Source organism: Leiobunum rupestre, chromosome 7 (assembly GCF_980474605.1).
Source record: "Leiobunum rupestre chromosome 7, qqLeiRupe1.1.hap1, whole genome shotgun sequence".
NCBI lineage: Eukaryota > Metazoa > Arthropoda > Arachnida > Opiliones > Sclerosomatidae > Leiobunum > Leiobunum rupestre.
The window spans coordinates 52,667,340-52,684,381 of NC_143390.1; positions in this window are offsets into that span (position 1 = coordinate 52,667,340).

Below are 17,042 nucleotides of genomic sequence, written 5' to 3' on the forward strand. Positions count from 1 at the left end.
TTTTGGAATTTTCTAGAATAGCAAAGTAAAACTAAAACGTAAACCAAGTTTAAAACGAAACTAATAACTGGGAGAAAGGTTGAAGTAACTTTTTTGATTTTTCGTTTTTTAATTTTTGAGTTCCCTATATTATTATAAACTAAATTAAATATAATTTTTGAAAATTTGTGATAAAAGATCTGCTCCTTCGTGTTTTACATATATTTAAGAACTCGAGATTTTAATGAATTGTTTTCAAAGCATGAAAAATATAGCAGATCCTTTGATTTTAATTGTAGTTAGTAGTTACTTAAAAAAAGTCGCTAGCTGACTTGGAGCGGGTGTAGTTAAATTTTAAAAATGTGTATTTTAAATTTTGTTTGTAAAAGTTTTTTTTGAAAAAGTTTAGTATTATAGTTTAAATTTATTAAATAAAATAAAATATAAATTATACATTTGGTTTAGTATTTTACTATTGCAAGTAAAAGTAACAGTAATTTCAATTACTTTTTTAGTTTTTTTTTGACAAATATGCAAACTATTTAGTTATTTCAAAAACAAATACCTCGAATTATTTGGTATTCGAAATACTATTGGTTAGTTTTTATATCTTTAATTTTATTTTTCAGAACAATTTCTCTTTGTCTAGCTTCTTCTAACTTTAATTTAGATGGCCTTAAAGCCAAGTATTTAACAAATTTTGTAACCAAGTAGATGGACCTTTAAACAATTTTTCAGTCATGTAGTCAAGGAAATGTTCAAATATACGTGTATTTGGTCATTTTGATGGTCAAATAGCCCAGTATGGAACTGCCAGATGATAGTCAGACGTTGAGACGCGGGTGGCACCCGTGCCCCAGCGTCCGCGCCAGCCCCGTCGGTGCCCCATTTCACATTTCAGACGTCGACGGGGGCTCGGGGCACCATCAGGGCGAGGGCGCGGACGCTGGAGCACGGGCGCCACCCGCGTCTCAACGTCTGACTATCATCTGGCAGTTCCATACTGGGCTATTTGACCATCAAAATGACCAAATACACGTATATTTGAACATTCAAGTTCAAGTTCAAGTTCAAGTTTTATTAACAATCTGATATATTTTTTATACATAAGGTATTCTAGGGCCAAGTCAATGAGCGACTTATAGCCCTTTTAATTTAAGGTAACAATCTTCTTTTAATTGTAAAAAACCGACAAAACAAAAAAATAAATAAAAAGGGACTTGTAAAAAGAGTTCCCTTTTTTGTATAAAAGAGAAAAAAAAAAATCAACGGACACAAAAAGATTAAGTGTTAGAAAGTTAATTTGCAAACCAATTAAGAATTACTAAGTTAATTAAAGAAATAAAATAAAAAAAAAAATAAACATAATACATTTATGCAATAGAGCTATCCAAGATATGCTGTTTTACTACCTTTTTTAACAGAGCAACCGATGTAATATCTTTTAACTTTGTATACAGCTTATTAAAAAGTTTTACACCAGAATAAAATACCGACAAGATTTTTTTTTCTGTATAACAGCGGGGAAGTTCTAAATAGTATAAAGCTCTTGTGATGGTATTACCATTATTTAATTTAAATAGATTAACAGTACTGTCCTTGAGGTTTTTAAATATAAAAATTAAACAAGCACTATGATAAATTTGGATTATGTTTAGCAATTTACTTTTATCAAACAGTTCTTTTGTGGGGTGTAGCCAACCGACTTTATAAATGTTGCGTAACGCCCGTTTTTGTAATATTAGAAGTTGATTTAAGTTATTTTTGGATGTATTACCCCAGGCTACTATTGCATAACTAACATGTGAGTAAAAGAAACTAAAATATATTTGGAATAGTACTGATCTTGGGAATATAAGTTTGTGTTTATAAATTAAATAGGAGGCACTGGCTAGTTTTTTGCAGACGTGTTTTACTTGATCATTCCAATTGAGATTATTATCTAGCCAAACTCCTAGATATTTGTAACTATATACTCGTGTAATAACATCGCTTAATATTTTTAAATTGCACAAATTTTCTGGAATTACTTTGCCGACATTAGAAAAAACAATATACTGAGTTTTGCTTCGATTTAATTTTAATCCATTATATTCAAGCCATGCGTTTATGCAAAATAAAATTTCGTTACCAGCCCTAATCAAAGAGTCCAACTTGAAGCCCTCTAAAAGCAGTAGAGCATCGTCGGCGTATAAGGTCATATACCCGAAGGGTAATGAAGATACGAGGTCATTTATATACAGGTTGAACATTAGGGGGGAAAGCACCGATCCCTGAGGCACACCGATGTTAATTTGCTGTGGATCAGATAATACATTTCTGACTTTCGTAACACACCATCTCTGGTTTAGATAGCTTTTAACCCATTTTAGAGCCACGCCCCTTATACCCAGACATTCAAGTTTACGAACCAGTCTGTCGTGGGGAACACTGTCAAAAGCTTTCTCTAAATCTAAAAACACGCCCAGACAGTACTTAGAGGAATCGATGGAATTCAAAATAAATTTGTACACTCTGGCTATTGTTGTTTCGGTGTTAAGCCCGGCCCTGAAGCCAAACTGGTGTTCGGAGAGCAGTTTGTGCTTCTCACAGAAAGCGTTTAATCTTACTAGATAGCATTTGTCCAGCACTTTGGAAAAGAAAGACAACACAGATATGGGGCGGTAATTATTTGCCGACTTAGCGTCACCCTTTTTGAAGATCGGGGTTATAACCGTATTCTTTAGCCTCTCGGGGTAGATACCCATAGTGAACGAAAGATTTATAAGGAAAACCAAGGGGGCGAGAATAAGAGGACTGATATACTTCATAGGTTTGGGATGGAACCCATCAAGTCCCGGAGCGCTGTTTTGGGGTATTGAACTAATTATTTCTGCAACTTCCTTCTCATTAGTTAAGAAAAGGGCACACGTTTCTGGATTCTTTTGTATGGTAATTGGACTATCGCCAAGATTTGTTTTCTTTACTATTGAGGTAAAATGTATATTTAGGTCGTTAGGGTTTAGTATATTCGGAATTGGCTTCGATGATTTTTGTTTACCTAACACCGTATTGATCACACGCCATTTCTCTTTGAGCGACTTAGCTGATTCTAGTTTGTTTCGAATATAGTTTGCTCTGGCATTTCTTATTAAGTTATTAGCCAGGTTCCGTAGAGCTATATATTCCGATCGGTTATTCGCTAAGGGATGGCGCTTAAAACGTTTATACGCTTTACGTTTTTGTTTTATGATTACTAAGATGTCCCCAGAGATCCAAGATTCGGCCGATAGTTTGATTTTTTTAAGGGGAAAACTTTTGCTGTAAGCCTGTTGTAGGGTGTCGCTAAAATAATTATAGGCTTCATCAACGTTTTTCAAAGTGTAAAGATTATCCCAATTAATTTTAGAGATGATATTAGAAAATTCTACGATACGATTATGGGAAAGATCTTTAGTCATTATTATAGGGGTCTGAGTTTCCGTAGAATCATAAGTGAATAGAATAGGCGTGTGATCCGATACTAAAAGTTCGGAGAAGACGGTTGTGATTGCTGTTACATTAGAAAATATATTGTCTATGCATTTGCCAGATGCGGGCCTTGTTTGGACGAATACATTTCTAGTAAGACCGTAACTTTCAAAATTATTTATAATAGATAGTGAGTATATAGTGTCATGATTAAAATCATAATTGAAGTCCCCTGTAATAATTTTCTTTACATTGTCATTTCCTAAATTACTAACTAGGAATTCGCATTTACTAAGGAATTTTTGGAAATTAGCAGAATGTGGTCTGTATACAACCAGAAAGATATCGTTTGACGGTTCTATAGAAACGCAGTGACTTTCTATGTCGGGATCGAAAAGGCAGAGTTCAGTTCTAACATTAAATGACAAGTAATTTTTTATATAAAAGCCGACTCCGCCTCCCCGCCTAGCGCCGGACCCTGAGAAAATATAGTTCGGAACATGGTGGTGGTAATCATGAACGAACCAAGTTTCATTTATGGCGAATATGTCGATATTTTGTGAATAAAAGTTAACAACTAATTTATCTAAGTTGGCGTGGGCGCTACTAATATTTGAATACAATAATTTCATGGTAGAGATGAGTGGTTTATTTAAATTTTAAAGAAACTAATATAACAGAAAAATAGAATACGATGATTATTTGTTTTTAGGGACTACACAGTTCTGGTTGCGGTCGAAAAAGTAAGTTATGCCGTCCTTAAGTATAGTAAATTGCGTATTGAATTTACCGCCCTTTTGTTTGATAAATTGTCTTAATTGGTATCTTATAAATTCTTGACTAGTGGTATAGTCGTGGGTGATAAATATACTTGACCCCTTCAGTTTATACGCGTGTTGCAAAATGTCATTTCCTTGACTACATGACTGAAAAATTGTTTAAAGGTCCATCTACTTGGTTACAAAATTTGTTAAATACTTGGCTTTAAGGCCATCTAAATTAAAGTTAGAAAAAGCTAGACAAAGAGAAATTGTTCTGAAAAATAAAATTAAAGATATAAAAACTAACCAATAGTATTTCGAATACCAAATAATTCGACGTATTTGTTTTTGAAATAACTAAATAGTTTGCATATTTGTCAAAAAAAAACTAAAAAAGTAATTGAAATTACTGTTACTTTTACTTGCAATAGTAAAATACTAAACCAAATGTATAATTTATATTTTATTTTATTTAATAAATTTAAACTATAATACTAAACTTTTTCAAAAAAAACTTTTACAAACAAAATTTAAAATACACATTTTTAAAATTTAACTACACCCGCTCCAAGTCAGCTAGCGACTTTTTTTAAGTAACTACTAACTACAATTAAAATCAAAGGATCTGCTATATTTTTCATGCTTTGAAAACAATTCATTAAAATCTCGAGTTTTTAAATATATGTAAAACACGAAGGAGCAGATCTTTTATCAAAAATTTTCAAAAATTATATTTAATTTAGTTTATAATAATATAGGGAACTCAAAAATTAAAAAACGAAAAATCAAAAAAATTACTTCAACCTTTCTCCCAGTTATTAGTTTCGTTTTAAACTTGGTTTACGTTTTAGTTTTACTTTGCTATTCTAGAAAATTCCAAAATTCCTTTAGAGTTTATCAGTAAAACCACTTACTTTAAGTGTTTTTAATCCGTTCGGTCTAATAGTAGATTAAAACCACTTACTTTAAGTATTTTTTTACTCCGTTCGGTCTAATAGTAGATTACGCACCTATAATCCATGTTTTCATTTAAATTCAAATTATAACGAATTGAAAGTTTGAAGAAAATATTAATTTAGTTTGTAAATGAAATCCTTTTATAGTACTCTGAAGGGCTCTTAATACGTTTTGAACTTCCAAAATAAATTAATGTACTAAGTTACGTTTAAAAGAACCTTTTGTAACAATTCCAATATGTAAATATAGGTAAAAGGATTGAAAAAGTACTTAATTATCCACTCTAAAGTCCATTTTTCAGGTATTAGTAAGTATTTCATACAAACTAACTTCTAAGTTTGAAAAAAAATGGATTATATAGTGAATAAAAAATCCTTTTAAAGTTCTTTGAAGGACTCTTTATACGTTTTGAACGTTTTGAACTTCTAAAATAAATTAATGTACTAAGTTACGTTTTAAAGAACCTTTTGTAACAATTCCAATATATATATATTTGAAAATAACCGTGATAAATAGTAAAACCCACTTATTTTTCAATAAATACATTTCAGATAAACAAATTAATTAAATAAAAGTATTTAAATAAGAATTGCTTCACTAAATTATGCATTTGTACTTTAAATAATACCTGAATTTGAAATTATATTAGAATAATTATATTGTTAAACTTCTTTCATTTTTAAAAATGTAGTAGAAAATGAAAGATATTTTAATTAAAACATTTCTTTATTTCTTTATTACCTAAAAATATTTACAATATTTACAAATTTTTATATTGTTTAACTTTTTTCATTTTTAAAAATGTAATTGCTTGACTTAAATAAAGCGTGAAAATTATTAGTTTCAAATGATATTTACAAATCTTATCAACTCTAAAGTCCATATTTCAGGTATTAGTAAGTATTTCATACAAACTAACTTCTAAAATATGGATTTAGTTCGTAAATAAAATTCTTTTAAAGTACTTTGAAGGACTCTTTATACGTTTTGAACTTGAATAAAATTAAAAACAATAATCTAAGATACCCTTAAAAGTTAAATTCCTTTAGAGTTTATCAGTAAAACCACTTACTTTAAGTATTTTTTAATCCGTTCGGTCTAATAGTAGATTACGCACCTATAATCCATGATGTTTTCATTTAAATTCAAATTATAACGATTTGAAAGTTTGAAGAAAATATTAATTTAGTTTGTAAATGAAATCCTTTTATAGTACTCTGAAGGGCTCTTAATACGTTTTGAACTTCCAAAATAAATTAATGTACTAAGTTACGTTTAAAAGAACCTTTTGTAACAATTCCAATATGTAAATATAGGTATAAGGATTGAAAAAATACTTAATTATCCACTCTAAAGTCCATTTTTCAGGTATTAGAAAGTATTTCATACAAACTAACTTCTAAGTTTGAAAAAAAAATATGGATTTAGTTCGTAAATAAAATCCTTTTAAAGTACTTTGAAGGACTCTGCATAATTTAATGTATCAGGTTTTGTATTTTTGTGTTTATTGATAATATAAATACCGATAAGATTATGCATCTAAATATTACATTTATGTATTGGTGAGCTTTAAAGGTACTCGAATCTTTTTAACTAAGAACCCTATGCAAATAATGTAACCATATTAATAGTTAATTAATAAATTATAAAAATAATAACGCTTTCTATGTGTTAAGAAATATGTTTACTTTCTTCATATATTAAGCTATTTCAAATACCATAATGGGTTCAAGTACATACCATAAATATAATATAGCAATTAAAATTTTAATAACACATGATACTTTTAGTATTTTGTTTATTATTGTCCATTGCCGCCGTTAGATGTCACCAAAGCATCTATTAAAATAAATTTATCCCTTGTTAAAAAACTCTTTGTTTTATAGATTTGAGGTTTGCTTTTAAGCATCACTGTAATTAAGAAAGAAATATAAAAACATAATGCAACTATTTTTTTTTACCCGAGTGTAATACCTTGATATAGTTTTATTTTTAAACATTTTTTTTTATGTTATATAATTTCAAATTCAGGTATTGTTTAAAGAACAAATGCATAATTTAATGAAGCAATTAGTGTTCGGAATTGTTTATTCATTATCCACAAATTTTCCGATTTATTTAAAAAACGTTGGTAAAAAGAATATCATTTTAACTTATTTAATTGTGTTTTTACGCAACCAAGCATTTATTTGAATAAAAGTGGTATTTATTTAAATAATTGTTTGTTTTATTTAAAAAATAGGCTTATTCACTTTCGATTATTTAAACATTTAACAATTTTTATTTAACTATTGGTTATTTAAATAAATGTTATTTAAATATAGCCGAGCTTATTTTATTCATAGATAAAAGTTAATCGACTGCCGAACACTAGAAGCAATTCTAATTTAAAAACGTATATTTAAATAAATAGGAAAAAATGAACGATTCGATCGGAGGCATATCATTAATTTAACGTATTGAACGTAGAGTAAGAGGCTTTTGTAGTAATTACTACCTATATTTGCATTTCAGAAATCTATTTTAACATATTGAGCGCCAAGAAAAGAGGCTTTTGTAGTATTTACTACCTATATTTGCATTTCAGAAATCTATTTTAACATATTGAACGCCAAGAAAAGAGGCTTTTGTAGTATATTTCATCCTATACTTACATATTGGAATGTAATTTAACGCATTGAAGGTAGAGTATAGAGATTTTGTAGTATTTACTACCTACACTTGCATTTCAGAAATCTATTTTAACATATTGAACGCCAAGAAAAGAGGCTTTTGTAGTATTTTTCCTCCTATATTTACATATTGGAATGTAATTTAACGTATTGAAGGTAGAGTATAGAGATTTTGTAGTATTTTACTACCTATATTGGCATTTCGGAAATATATTTTAACGTGATGAATGTAGAGTATAGAGATTGTTGTAGTATTTTTTTTATGCTCTATACGTGAAGGATGTTGTAAGCTTAAATTCATAATGGTTAATGTGTAGTATTTTTCTACCTTTTTATATTTTATAGTATTTCTTTATCTATATTTGGGTATCGGAAATGTATTTTAACGTATCGAACGTAGAGTAATTTTTTTTTATATTTTCTGTATATATTTGCGTATCAGAGTTGTGTGTTGTCGTATTAAAAGTAGAAAAAGGAATTTTTCATAGTGTTATTCTACCTATTTACATATCGGAAATGTATTTATATTTTACCGTATTTAAAATATAGGTAATTGTTTTTATTGGCTTGACTTAAATAAAGCGTGAAAGTTATTAGTTTCAAAATGATATTTACAAATCTTATCCACACAAATTTAATTTAATTTTAATTTTAGTGTTTTATAGTATCTTTCTGACTATATTTGTGTATAAGAATTATATTTTACCGTATTTAAATAGTAAAAAAAGCGAATTGAAAGTTTGAAGAAAATATGAATTTAGTTCGTAAATAGAATCCTTTTATAGTACTTTGAAGGACTCATAATACGTTTTCAACTTGAATAAAATTAAAAACAATAATCTAAGATACCCTTTAAAGTTAAATTCCTTTAGAGTTTATCAGTAAAACCACTTACTTTAAGTATTTTGTCAATCCTTATACCTATATTTACATATTGGAATTGTTACAAAAGGTTCTTTTAAACGTAACTTAGTAAAGAAAAAAACTTGCGGTCCAATTTTGGTTACATGAATTATTTCGGAGAGGGAATCCATGTTTTAAATTCAAATTAACCGCGCCCCCGGGCAATCCGCGCCTCCCAGGTAATCCGCGCGCGCGCGCGCTATCTTCCTGCCTAGGTTATCAAGTATCATACAACTTACATAATTTCAACTTATTTCGTACGATAAAACGCGATCGAGATATTCGTTTTAAGAAATACTCGTGAGATAGGTTCAAGTGCCAAGCGTACTACAATGATATTAAAATGAAGTTTAAAAATATTTCCATTCTACTTTAACAACGAATATTCCATGACGTCAAAACACTCTTAAATTCAAATTAACCGCGTCCCCCGGGTAATCCGCGCACGCGCGCCGCCTAGGTTATCAATTTTTACATCATTTCAACTTATTCCGTACGATAAAACTTGATAAGATATACGTTCAAGTGTCTTTCGAGATAAGCGTAGATAAATGAACAAGCTGGCCTAGACACAATATGTTGATAAATGAGACAACAAATCGTCGCGAGAAATACCCTAAATACATTGACTTTTCGACGATTTTACCCCCATTTCACCCCTTAAATCCCGGATCTCGATCCCGAACCTAAACCTGAACCTGGGATCGTCGCCACACCCTCACTTTCCTTCTACTGTATTAAATTTAAACTGGTAAAATCTAATTCTTAACGGCAAATAACGAACTCCAAATGGTAAACCAAGGGTAAATAAGAATGAAAAGAAAATACTAACAGTATAAACATACGAAACGGAATGAGCTCACAACCTCGAGGGGACTCGTTTTTAACTTTAACTCGGGCAATAGCAAGGAATTACACCTTTTTTCCCAGAATTCTTCTCTATACGTCTTACTGGCTATTACAGAATTTGACCCTGGGTACTCTACGAAAAAAAGGGGGGGGGGGGTTAAGATTTATACTTGTCACTGGATTCTTCTTAATAAGGGAATAAGGTTGAAGACCTTCATGCTGATGTAATAGGAGGGAAATGAGACACCGTCATTTTATACATGAATAAAATGACGGCGTCTCACGTCCCTCCTATTGATTCTTCTTTCGGGGACTGCTTGTTTATTTGTCTTACTAACTTATCGCTATATTCAATTCTCTGTTATTATTTTTAGTGCCCATTTAGGGTTTGGCGGTCATATTGTGGGATGCTACATATGACTCTTTGCTTTTTTTTTTGACGAACGTCTTAGAAGGTGGGATGGCGTAGTGGTTAGCACTTTCGCCTCACAGCAAGAGGAGTCGGGTTCGATCCCAGCTTGTGGCACTGGGTGAAAACTCGGAACAACTCCTTCCGCGTTGAGTTTGCCAGTTCTTTCCCCACTGGTTTAAGGGGTTTTTCCCCGAGCTCTTCAGTTTCCCCTTCCATAAAAACTTGTTAAGGTTAACGGTAATAGTTAGTGTATGGGGCTGTTGGCTCGCGTGGCATGCAGGGCTTGCCACCACCCTCCTACGCATTGTAACCCGGTCACCTGAATTAATGGCTTTAAAAGTCGCTTGATGACTTAGGCCTCGAGTGATTAGCCTATCTGATTATTATTATTATTATTATTATTATTATTAATATTATTATTATTATTATTATTATTAATCTGGCTAAGGGCGTAGGTACCGTAGAGTTTAGGTCGGAAACGTCTGGTTAGACGAGGTTATTGGTCTCGAGCATCTGGGTTTCTTCTCTCGGAACTGCTAGGTAGTCGGTGAACAACAGGCGGCGTTACGATGGAGAGGACATTGCTTTTCCCGGATTGATTGTTGCGTTGCCTATGATTGTCTGATCGGAATGCCCTAGATGAATGCCATCTGGGTGGTAGCGATGACAATTTCGTTCGCAACAGTGCGCGAGGGACTCAAGCGAAGGGTACTTTCTTAAGTTAATGGGAGGTTCGAGCGCCACTTCATCGTGCTTTCTTTTACTTTTTTTTATCTTTCGACATGGCTTTCGACCGAAGTCAGAATCTCAAGTTTTCGGGCGCGACTTCATCGCTTTATTCTTCTTTTTTATTTCTTTCGACATGGCTTCTCAAGGCCGTCGGAGAATCGGAATATTCTCTTAAATAAAACATCTTCAAGGAAATCGCCAAGAAGTAGTATTTACAAGAGGCAGGACATGTAAATTACTGTTTATATAGTGCTTATGGAAATAATGGTCACATTTGTAAACAGAACGTCGTGTTTTTGCTAAGCCTTAATATGAAAAAAACCTACCTGGTTAAAAGGAAACACTTGTTGCACACCGTAAAGTTTCCATTATTTCAACAAGCAGTACATAAACAGTAACATACCATTCTTATCTCTCGGCCGAATGTTACTTCTCGGCCGAATGTTACTTCTCGGCCGAATGTTACTTCTCGGCCGAATGTTACTTCTCGGCCGAATGTTACTTCTCGGCCGAATGTTACTTCTCGGCCGAATGTTACTTCTCGGCCGAATGTTACTTCTCGGCCGAATGTTACTTCTCGGCCGAATGTTACTTCTCGGCCGAATGTTACTTCTCGGCCGAATGTTACTTCTCGGCCGAATGTTACTTCTCGGCCGAATGTTACTTCTCGGCCGAATGTTACTTCTCGGCCGAATGTTACTTCTCGGCCGAATGTTACTTCTCGGCCGAATGTTACTTCTCGGCCGAATGTTACTTCTCGGCCGAATGTTACTTCTCGGCCGAATGTTACTTCTCGGCCGAATGTTACTTCTCGGCCGAATGTTACTTCTCGGCCGAATGTTACTTCTCGGCCGAATGTTACTTCTTGGCAAATTACTTGAAGATGTTTAATAATATAACATTTTTTGTTGCGTTTATTTTTAAGTGTTGGGTTCTATCCTCCGTTTTTTTCCCGGAAATTGCTGGGCGGAGTTGAAAACCAAAACTATTAGTGACCTCACTTCAAACATTGGTCATTGGTTAATTTGTATTCGATTCTTGTGAGGTCACCGAGGATTTGGCCTGATCTGGAGAAATTTTCTCGTGGTTGGTTCTACGTGGTTGAGGGGCGTTTAGAGGGTCACGGGGTTACTTTTAGTTTCGTTTCCAAGCGAAAACGTCGGGGAGCACCCCAGTACCGGACATTGAGTACAAGCGGGGGGAAACGCTGAAGCCGGTAGTATATATCCCGGTCGCGAGAGACGTTGTCTATACCTTGCAGGATTGGAAAATCGTGCTTTTTGTTGGAGCATTACCTGGTGGTAAGTCTGAGGCCTGCAAACATGAAAATGAATTCATAGGATCACGGTGAGATGAGGGGAAGTTGCTGTTTATGTTTTTGTCCCACGCATACCTCGTAAAATTTAGGAAGGGCTTGGGAAGGGGGTGGTGGTATTTACCCACGGTTCTATGACAGACTGAAAAACCCTTTCATTAGCACTATAATAACGGGGGCTTATTTTTTAGCCTGGCTGAAGGCAGGGATTTTGTTTATAATATATTTTAAGAGTACTATTTAATTATATATTGCAAAGTGAGGGTAGACCAAATTCTTTGATCTGTATAAACTATATTCATTTTTTATGTGGCATTCAAAAGTTATTTAAGTTTTACGTTAAAGTTAATTTTAATAAGTTCCAAATTGCTTGGGATCGACTATTTCGATTAGGTTTAGATGCAAAAGAACTTCTATATGTTTAACGCTCGGATTGATTAGGAATTCCTCGTAGAACTGACATAAACGGTTTAACGTATACCCAACCAGATGGCAAAAACCAGTTAAATTCTACTGGTCGAAGGTTTATGAATTATTAGTCATGAGTGCGGGGGAATAACAAAAGTAAACAACACAAAATCAAAAAAAATTAAGTATGTGGGGGGGGGGGAGGTGAAGCTAAAGGGTTACATTTCTCAACTGAAAATTAACATATAGATAATTTCATGGCTATTAAAATATTTTTCTAATTTTTTAATATGTTTAGGGTCTTTTAATTTTACCGAAACTCCAATTAAACAGTCAAATTCATTTTTACAATATTTTTTTAAATTCAAAAGATTAGCTAAAACTGTCGTTTATCACAGTGTGACATAATTATTTAAAATAGTTCCAAAAAATTCCGTATCACAGTGTGAGATTGTTAATACTTTAAATTAAGTTGGAGAAACCACCTATGGACTGTGAGAAGGATGATAAAATACGCGAAAAAGTAGATAAGTCCATAATTAAAAGGGATAATATAGCTAAATCCTAAACAAATTTGAAGAAATTAAAAAACTTACTACTAACTCGTACCCAATAGGTCTTCGAGCAAAAAACGTGAAACTCGGGTCAAATAGATCTTCGAGTAATAAACTAAATTAAAATTAAATAAAATAGCCAGAAATTCCAACGGTAGACCGGTTTCGTTCTATTTGGAACTCATCAGTACCGTGCGGGAAATCTGGCTGGCGACTGTCAAATCTAAAGGAGAAACTAAGCCTAAACATTTAAAATTTCAAAACGCGTTGCATATAGCAACTGTGAGAAGGATGATAAAATACGCGAAAAAGTAGATTAGTCCATAATTAAAAGGGATAATATAGCTAAATCCTAAACAAATTTGAAGAAATTAAAAAACTTACTACTAACTCGTACCCAATAGGTCTTCGAGAAAAAACGCGAAACTCGGATCAAATAGAGCTTCGAGTCCATAGGTGGTTTCTTCTAACTTAACTTATCGTATATTCTATTCTCCACCACACTCCCCCCTTTTCGGCTTTCCGTTGCTATATGCAACCCGTTTTGAAATTTTTAATGTTTAGTCTTAGTTTCTCTTTTCGATTTGATAGTCGCCAGCCAGATTTCCCGCACGGTACTGACGAGTTCCAAATAGAACGAAACCGGTCTACCGTTGGAATTTCTGGCTATTTTATTTAATTTTAATTTAGTTTATTACTCGAAGATCTATTTGATCCGAGTTTCGCGTTTTTTGCTATTGGGTACGAGTTAGTAGTAAGTTTTTTAATTTCTTCAAATTTGTTTAGGATTAAGCTATATTATCCCTTTTAATTATGGACTAGTCTACTTTTTCGCGTATTTTATCAATACTTTAAATTATTTTCAAAGTAACTAATTTAAAATGTTTGCAGGTACAAATACTAGTCATTTGTTAGTTACTCTAGTAAACGTTTACAACAATTATTCTTTATTTAACTATTCCACATTTCTTTAAATTTTGTGTTAAGATATTTAATTTGTATATAATATTACAGCGGTATTCATTTCCCTTTTTAATTATTTTGGCAATTTGTTTTCTTCTATATTTATTGATCCAAATAGCCAGTCTGTCAGCATCGTATTTGGGGAATACATGATAAACTAGGACAATTTTCAGGATCTATTTTAGTTCATATTAAGCTATCCTACTAATTGAAATTTGCCGATAGATGGCGACTATACGCTACACCGGGAAATTTGATTTAAAAAAAAGGATATTGGAAATAAGCTAGAGCCTAGATTTTTAGCACTCAATTATAAATATTATATAAATATTTATTTAATTTAGGACTACGATAACTTATTGAAATAGTAAATTTTTTTCAAAATATTTTATTCAGACGGCTATGATATTAGATATCACTAAAAACAATTTTTTGGCTTAGGTAAAACATACCACAAAGTTAAATACTTTTTGCACAGCGGTTTTGTACACACAGTCCTAAGGTATATGTGTTTATTAGTTCTACATACTGTGTCCACTGCCCCCGGTCTTCTAACAATTTCTCGAAGTATTCGATTTGTCTAAAAATTAATTTAAATTAACGCGTTCGCGTTTCGGTACCATATTTCCAAAATCAGGTAACTCGAAAAAGTCGGTTTGTCTAAAAGTTAATTAAAATTAACGTTTTCGCGTTTCGCTACTTCATTTCCAAAACCAGGTAACTTGAAAGATTTTTTGGAAGATGATGGAATATTTGTTCATATTTAAGTTCAATATTTAAGATATAGTAAATACATCGGGGGAATCGTGTGTATTTATATGTCCGTGACATCTTGTTGTTATATTTCTTCACTCTTTCTTTAACATAAGTTACGCCTTTGGTCAAACATATTTTCTTAACAGCACAGTAGGTTACCATACTAAGATTTTCATATTCATCACACATACATTTGTCTAAGATTGCAAAAGTGTTGGGTCTTGTTAAAATTGGCAATGCAGCCATTACAAAATCAGTTTTAACTAACAATACATGTTAGCCCTTCCTGCATTTCTGTCTACTGTCTCTAGCGTAGCCGATAGCGTGCGTGAAACACACCCTGAGTCTATCCCCGACTGTCCATGCCCATATTTTTGTGACGCCCTGAATCACTGGGAGCTGCGTACTCAAGTTCCCGTACCGTTACCTGATCAGTGGAAACATAAACGCGTGTGGGAGGGTCCTGTCGTTGACAAATTGATCGCTCTCTTGTCTGACCACGCTTCAAGTGACTGTGCCAAGGCGAGGTTGCTCTCCGTGAGCACTAAATAATCCAGCTGGTTGAACGCTCTTCCGTCACCGTCATTTGGGACATACTTAAACGATGACTCATTCCGAATAGCCATCGGCCTTCGTTTGAGCACCCGAATATGTGTGCCGCATTTCTTGCAGCTGCGGTAGCCAAGTCGATTCCTTTTGAACTCACGGCCTAAGTTATAAGAAGAGTGTGGGTAGGCTTTCACGCCATGGTGCGGTGAATGATATTCTTAAACGCGCTTTGGTGTCCGCTGGGGTTCCGGTCATCCTGGAGCCTTCAGGTCTATCGCGTGAGGATGGAAAGCGTGCCGACGGTTTATCCTTGATTCCCTGGTCTGGTGGTAAATCCCTAGTGTGGGATTTTAGCTGCACCGACATTCTAGCGCCTTCCTATTTGGCCTCTTCTTCTTCAGCCCCTCTCTGGGCCGCTGCCCTGGCTGAACAAAAGAAGAAAGCCAAGTACGAAGGCCTAGAAAACGGTTACGTGTTTAAAGCCGTGGCAGTCGAAACCCTTGGGCCCTTCGGGCGCGATGGCCTAGCTTTGGTTCACTCCATCGGCCGGAGAATTCGCGAAGTGACTGGCGAGACGGGCTCGGTATAGTACCTACTTCAACGCATTGCAATAGCCGTCCAAAGAGGCAACGTGGCTTCGATACTGAACACTTTTCCCCCAGGCTCCTCGCTAGAGGATTATATGTTTAAATTACCTTAAGGGTTTTATAGCTGTGGAATTTCATTAACTTGTATTCAAATGTGGATTTTTTCTTTGAAAAGATCCGTTATCAATAAAGATTTTATACGTGTCTTGGTAGTTGATATTTGTTAATATTTGTGGGTTTTTCCTGGGCTGTGAGATTCTGATATGAATTGTCTTGGTTATCTAATGATGTAATTTTTTAATTCGTTCTTGTATCTTGAGATACACATAATGAACTTGAAGGGTCTTAAAAATTTACTGATGTGATGGCTTGGAATGTACAGCTTTAATTTGCTTAACAACTGATGTTCGAATATCACTGCTTGAAAGAAGTCAATTTTATGTAATTTGGACTCTGCTAATTAAAGGCTCAGGTTCCATAAAAAGCCTTTTCCTTCGTAATTGATGTGACGTAGAAGTGACTTTATTACCCTGTGTGGGTTCATTAATTGCTATAGAACTTGGACTTTCTATAACTGAAGTAGTTGAACATATATTGGTGCTACAATTGATTGTTTGAACTGTGAAGGATTGATTCAAAATGCGAACTGCTAAAGGGCTTAATGGAAGCCTTATTCTAGCTGAATTTTGCAAATACAAAGGACTCTTAACTACATTAAGACCAGGACTTAATTTAGGTTTTTCTCTGGCTGAAGGAGTTGAAGGTGTGTTGGTGCTTCAATTGTTGGTTTGAACTGTGTGGCCTTGACTAGAACTGCCCCCTGCCATAGGATTTAATGGAGGTCTTTTACTAATTGAACTTTCCAAATGCAAAGTACATTGACTAGTATCTTCAAGTTTTGATTTTTTCTTAACTGTGGCATCTTAAAATTTTGAAGGAATAGCATGAGGTAAAAACCTTTTCCTTTGAGTTGAGTTACACATAGTAATCAGCTTCTGTAAAGTGATCGCTGCACAGGCGAGAGTTACGAGAAATAAAACTGAAGTTGGCTTATTTTCTTCATCCCCAACTAATTTGCTTATGAAAGCTTTCGCCCAAGTTTTCCTCTGGGATTCATTTTGTGGAAAAGTGTGAAAATTAATTCCTTTAAGCTTTTCAAGAGTTAATTCATTTGACTTTCATTTCCAATATGTTTCCA